This window comes from Nanorana parkeri, unplaced genomic scaffold (genome assembly GCF_000935625.1).
Source record: "Nanorana parkeri isolate BGI_ZX_2015 unplaced genomic scaffold, ASM93562v1 scaffold1, whole genome shotgun sequence".
NCBI classification, from domain to species: Eukaryota; Metazoa; Chordata; class Amphibia; order Anura; family Dicroglossidae; genus Nanorana; species Nanorana parkeri.
Window position 1 is genome coordinate 4,458,763 of NW_017306269.1, and position 5,963 is coordinate 4,464,725.

General features: G+C 43.1%; 1 protein-coding gene across 1 annotated transcript in view; it reads right to left on the reverse strand.

The window, feature by feature from the left end:
* The window catches only part of HHAT (hedgehog acyltransferase), a 203,754-nt gene that overhangs the window by 176,157 nt on the left and 21,634 nt on the right, over nt 1-5,963 (reverse strand). The gene's annotated exons all lie outside the window — the stretch shown is intronic.

Here is a 5,963-nt window from a genome sequence, read left to right on the forward strand (position 1 = left end):
AGGGGGGGGGGGGGGGGGGAGCGCCTCCTCTCAGCAGCAATTCAACAGCTCAGCTGTCCCGTTCCTACTCCGAGCAGAGACTCAGCAGTGTAGCTCCCCCTAATCACCAGTGACTTAGCAGCTCAGGTCCCCCTAATCCACCCTCCCAACAGTGACTCAGCAGCTCAGCTTCCCCTTCTACCCCTCCCAGCAGTAACTCAGCAATTCAGCCCCCCTCCCTGAAGTGACTCAGTTGCTCAGCTCCCCCTCCCAGCACTGACTCAGCAGCTGAGTTTCCCCTGCTCCCCTTCTAGCAGTAACTCAGCAATTCAGCCCCCGACCATGAACTGACTCAGCAGCTGAGTTTCCCCTGTTCCCCTTCCTAGCAGTAACTCAGCAATTCAGCCCCCGACCATGAACTGACTCAGCAGCTGAGTTTCCCCTGCTCCCCCTCCTAGCAGTAACTCAGCAGCCTTCTAATCTCTAATGTAAACACAAGGTAAGATGAGCTGCTATCAGATTGTCTGCTGTTACCTTTGTGGATCTATTGCTCCACAGCACCTACAGTTACAATGCTCAGTGAGAGTTTGCATTAAAGCTCATTTACTGATTGTTAAGAATATCTAAATACTTGAATGTCCATATCCTGGCCAGAGGTTCAATTTCAGGTTTTCCCGTTAAAATACTGAAAAAACAAATATAGAAAGATAAATAGATCAATAACTTCCACTTAGTGGTTTTACTACCTGGAACAAAAGCTTCTGAAAACTCAGGAACATTCCAGCTGTGCCCCATAAAACGCTGCCAATGAACATTTTATGTGGTAATATCTGCTGACAGAGGGCTTTAGGCAGCGAAGTGCCATGCTGTCCCCTGTGGCAGTAACATAATTTAATGTGGCTCTCCAATCAAGACAGCACATTTCATTACGAGTGACACTTAAAAGAACTCCAATGCAGTGCAATGCCGGAAGCAAAACAAGTGAAGACGACACGGGCTTGATTTTTTTTTCTTTTTCTCTCCCTTTGGTATACCTAAGGCCTGGTATTTAAAACCCCAATTCCCCAAAAGTTGGTACACGGTGTAAAATCTAAATAAAAAACAGAATGCAACGATTTGCAAATCTCATAAACCTGTATTTTATTCACAATAGAAAACACATCAAATGTTTAATCTGCGAAAATTGACCATTTTAAGAAAAAATAAGGTCATTTTGAGATTGATGGCAGCAACATGTCTCAAAAAATTTGGGACAGGGCCCTGTCCCACACGCAGTGTAGCATCCCCTTTTTATTTAACAATACTCTGTAAACGTCTGGGACCTGTGGAGACCAGTTGCTGGAGTTTTGGGAAAGGAATCTTGTCTCATTCTTGTCTGATATAAGATTCTAACTGCTCAACGGACCTGGGTCTTCTTTGTAGTATTTTTTGTTTCAAGATGCGCCAAATATTTTCAATTGGTAAAAGGTCTGGACTGCAGGCACGCCAGTTAATCGCCTGGACTCTTCTACTGCGAAGCCATGCTGGTTTCATAGATGCAGTATGTGGTTTAGCATTGCCCTGCTGAAATATACAAGGTCTTCCCTGAAAAAATATACTGGCTAGCTAACGAAGTTATAATGAAGACTAAAGGGCTGTGGCAGCCGTGGCAGCCGTGGCCACAGCCCTATCCATTGCCCGGCTCCTGCCCGATTTGATCCCTCTCCATCTCACCATTTGATTCGACTTTCGGCATCTGTCAGCTGCTTCCGTACACTGTCCCCAGCAGACCTGACAGTGACCGCCCGCTGACACATACATCTGTGGCTGCTACAGCCCTGTCCATTGCCCGCTGTCCATTGCCGACACCACAGCGATCTCCCTGCCTCTCCTCCACACCGCACAGACCCCCAACGGCACTTCGGACGAAGTCCCCTCTTCTTGTCTACACTCTCCTGTGGATGTACCTCTCGGATCAGCACATCGACTACAGCCGGAACCACACCACGAGTGCCCCGATCCTCCATACCGGCCGTCCATCTCCAGATCCTGGCAATCACGCCTAAGTGCCACCACCTTTAGTCTTCATTATAACTTTGTTAGCTAGCCAGTGTTCTCTGCGCCCTTTCTTGGTTTCTTGATCATTTGCATTCACAGGTTCTCCTCCTGTTTCCCAGGGCTGCATACACGCCTCCAAGCTAACTCTTTGCCCATCCGAGAGCGCTGTTTATATGTTTTTTCCTGAAAAAATATACAAGGTCTTCCCTGAAAGATAGATCTGCTCTAAAACCTGGATCTATCTTTCAGCATTGATGGAGCCTTTCCAGATGTGCAAGCTGCCCATTCTATAAGCACTAATGCACCCCCATACCCTCAGATGCAGGCTTTTAAACTGGCGCTGATAACTCTTTAATTCGGAGGATGCGGCACCCATGATTGCCAAAAAGAATGTCAAATTTTGATTTGTCTGACCACAGAACAGGTTTTCCCTTTGCAACAGATTTATTTTCGTTTTTGATCATATATACACTTTTGAAGGTCCTTTAGTTCTGGTGAGTTTACTTAAACCAAGGACTATTTCTTCACATGGTAGGGTGGATGACAAACGTTTATTGGAATTGAAGCACTCATGTTGATGGATAACGCACAGAAGAAAAACACAGTTTATTATTGCTTTTGGTGAACTGTTGCTATGGGCTACGACATTTATACTATGGTTTATTTTTAATTTTATTGAATGTATTGAACTTCATTTATGTCGATAAGTGATGCACTTTTAAATTAAATTTAGCTCTGTGCATATTCCTTTTCTATACCAAGGAAAGTTAAGCATGCATCGGGTCGTGAGTCCTAGGTTAGATTGGCTTAGGGGACTGGGCAGAGGCCTGGGGGGGGTTAAAGAGAAAGTGTAGTGTTCATTTAAACAGTTAGGGGTTCATTTATAAAAGTTCTGCCATGCATATAGCATGGCACTAGCACTCCTAGATGGTGCTGACAGGTATAGGATACTCATCAGTGCCATCTAGGTGTGCTAGTGACGTGTGAATGAACTTTTATAAATAAACCCCTTAAAGACTTTAAACCTGGTGAACCCTTTAATATTCCAGTAAAAGAAAATGTGGAGAAAGGCAGAAAGTTTACATTTGCACACTTGCTTGGTTGGCTTGAATATATGAAAGGAACTAAGCTGTTGAGAAAGTCCACTTTTTTGTAAACACACAGCTCATCAAACCGTCATTATGATCCATTAGTCTACTCACTTTATTTCTTTAAAGAATATATGAATACAAGAAAACAAGAGATACCTACACAGATGATTAGTCCAGAAATGACACATGCAGGGTTAACTCCGGGGCATTCTAACCTGCTTTTTAAATCTCTGTAATAATGTCCCTGTAATAATTACTTTGTCTTCCACTTGTTAAGATTTTTAAATTGGTTTTCTTGTTTTCAATTAACCTTTTTTCCATTTTGTATTTGGTTTTTACCTTTTATGTGATTTTACCTGCAAGGTATGAAACGGAGCCCAAGCAGACACAACTGCAATGCCAGCATTCCAATAAGTTAGTGTTATGCTGCCTGGACAATGTTGCCTGCTGCCTACACTGCCTGGATAATGCAAATTACTAGACGTGGGACATTATAAAAATGTAACCAAGGGACTTTTAAAGTTTAATGTAGCAGTTTAAATATCACTCAGATCTCTTTGCAATTAAAAGTATATTTGTACTCTTTTACGCTTTAATAATAGTAGGGATGTACTGATAAAGTTTTTTCGGTATCGAGTATGAGTACCGATTTTTTTTTCCAGTACTCGCCGATACCGAATACCGGTAGTCCCATTAAGGAAGCCAGGCAGCGGGTAATGATTTGCCACCCGGCTTCCCGACTAGCAGGGACGCTGTCTCCATGCTCCCTCATCACCAGGTGACGAGGAAGCATGGAGCCAGCTTTTTGGCCAATCGGGAAGCCGGGGGGGTGGGTAATAACTCGCCGTCTGGCTTCCTGATTGGCCAGCTTCTCGACCAATCAAGAAGCCGGGTAACAAGTCATTACACAGCGCCGGATTCCTGATTAGCCAGGAAGCTGGCTCCATGCTCCCTTGTTACCAGGTCACCAGCATGGAGCCGGCTTCCCGGCTCACTTCCTGGCTTCCTGATATCAGGTATCAGGCTAGGCATCAGAGCATTTGGGGGCGAGTATGAGTACTCATCCATATACTCGGTATCGGTACATCCCGAAATTAATAGTCATGTTAAAAAGTGTTGATATTTTCAACATATCTAAACACACAAACATTAGATTTTTTATTTGAACAGTGTCTACAGATAAATGTGATATACCCGAATAAGAATTCAAGATAAATTTGCCTTTTCAACAATGTATTCAACAAAAATATCAACTTATGTAATTCTGTGAAAAAAAAAGTAGATCACTGGCATCAGAAGCAGTTATTGCTCCCTGTTTCCTTGAATTCACTTTGTTTCAAAATTCCCCCCTAAAAAAACTTCAATGGGAATCAAATCAAGGCTTTGACTAGGCCAGTCTACAACCCTCTATTACTTCTTTTTGAGCCATTCCTTAGTGGATCTACTAGTGTGCTTCAGATCATTATTGTATTATTATTATACAGGATATATATTGCACCAACCGTTTGTGGAGCACTATACAAAATAAAGAAGACATTACAGTTATAATACAAAGCAAGACAAGATGGAAAGAAGGGCCCTGCCCACAAAAGCTTACAATCTAAAAGAGAGAAGCAAGTAATACAAAAGGTAGTAGCTTTTGAAAGACATTTGGTTAGATGGCCTCACATTGTCATTTAGCACTTTGATACGATGCAGAATGTAACCGGACTTGTTGACTGGCAGCTGCCCAGTCCGTACAGCAGCAAAACAACCCCAAACCATAACATTTCCCCCACCTGCTTCAAAGTTGTTATGAGGGTCTTCTCCTGTAAATGCTGTGAATTTGGGGCAAACACACCTACTGTTACTGTGCCCAAACAACTTTATCTTTGATTGATCAGTCTTCAGCACATTGTTCCAGAAGACGTGGTCTTTGCATACATGTTCAATGGCAAACTGTAATCTGTGTTCTTTTTGAAAAGCAAAAGTTTTTTTCAACACACCACTTCTGTGGTTTGGTTTGGTGCAATCTCTTTCTGTTTGTAGATTACAGACACTTTGACCCAAACTGTTGCAAGCATTGCCTGAATACCCAGTGATAACATTTTGTGGTCCTTGGAGACTTCTTTTAGCATCAGACAGTCAGCTCTTGGGTTGAATTTGCTAAGATGGCCAGTCCCAGACAAATGTTCAGTAGTTTGAAATCTAGGCCATTTCTAGACTTTTTCCTTACAGTGGACTGACATTTCAAATCTTTTTAAATCCCTTGCCAGACTCATAGGCATCCACAACTTTCTTTCTGCAGGTCTTAGAGAGCTCTGTTGATCTCGGCATGATGACCCCACACATGTGAATGGCGAAGAGAACACCAGACCGTAGATGTCTAAGGTTTAAAAAAGACATGTTTTACCTGCACACTCCCTAAAGAGGCTCTAATCATTGGCACCTAATCTGGAACACCAAATTCTAATTTCATGGATTTTAGGTGGTGTGAAAACAGAACTCTGGGAATTTTTTTTATTAACGCTTGCAGTGGGGCTACTCCTGCACGGCAAGGGTTAACTGCTCGTTTGTCTCCAGGTTTAAAAAAAACAAAGAATTACTCTCCCAAAGCTCCTAGACAGCTTCTTCTTAGACCGGTCTCTGGAATGTCTCTCTTATTTCTCTGAAGCAGTCTAAGGTCCAGTAAATCATCACGGCTATTCACTGGAATCTTCCTCTGCATCCTCAGTCTATGCACAATCTGCTGTGGAGGAGGAGACAGGCTGGTAGGATTGCTGTTTGGTACTTTGGGTGAGTATATCCTTGTTATTTTAGCACCTAGACACAAATGAGCAGTTAACCATTGCAGTTGGGGGGGGGGGGGGGGGGGGG